This window comes from Penaeus monodon, chromosome 30 (genome assembly GCF_015228065.2).
Source record: "Penaeus monodon isolate SGIC_2016 chromosome 30, NSTDA_Pmon_1, whole genome shotgun sequence".
NCBI classification, from domain to species: Eukaryota; Metazoa; Arthropoda; class Malacostraca; order Decapoda; family Penaeidae; genus Penaeus; species Penaeus monodon.
Genome location: NC_051415.1, coordinates 971420 through 971765, shown reverse-complemented (window position 1 = coordinate 971765; position 346 = coordinate 971420). Strand labels below are relative to the sequence as shown.

Genomic DNA, 346 nt, shown 5'->3' with positions numbered 1-346 from the left:
TACTATTAGCACTATTATCATTACCCAAAACATTAACAATATATTTTTAGAATTTCCACCTAACCGGTCCTAATATGCTCTTTCAACTCCTCATCTCAACTCTTCAAGTTTTACTCGAGCCAGATTGCCCCCCCCCCCCAATATTTGGCTCCCTGGGAATGTGGAGAGAAAAAGTCACAAATGGCGTCGTTTTCTAATGATGTGAAACTTTCTATTTTCACCGACACAGGATTAATACGTCGCATCTCGGTCGGCGCTCACGCTTAAGCCACCCTCATTCGCGCCCATTCGTTTCTTTCACATGGCGCCAGGGTCGCCAGGAGCAAGACGTTTGTGTCCTATAGAC

General features: G+C 45.1%; 1 protein-coding gene across 1 annotated transcript in view; it reads left to right on the top strand.

Moving 5' to 3' along the window:
• LOC119592262 overlaps nt 1-346 on the top strand; it is a 71284-nt gene that overhangs the window by 10715 nt on the left and 60223 nt on the right.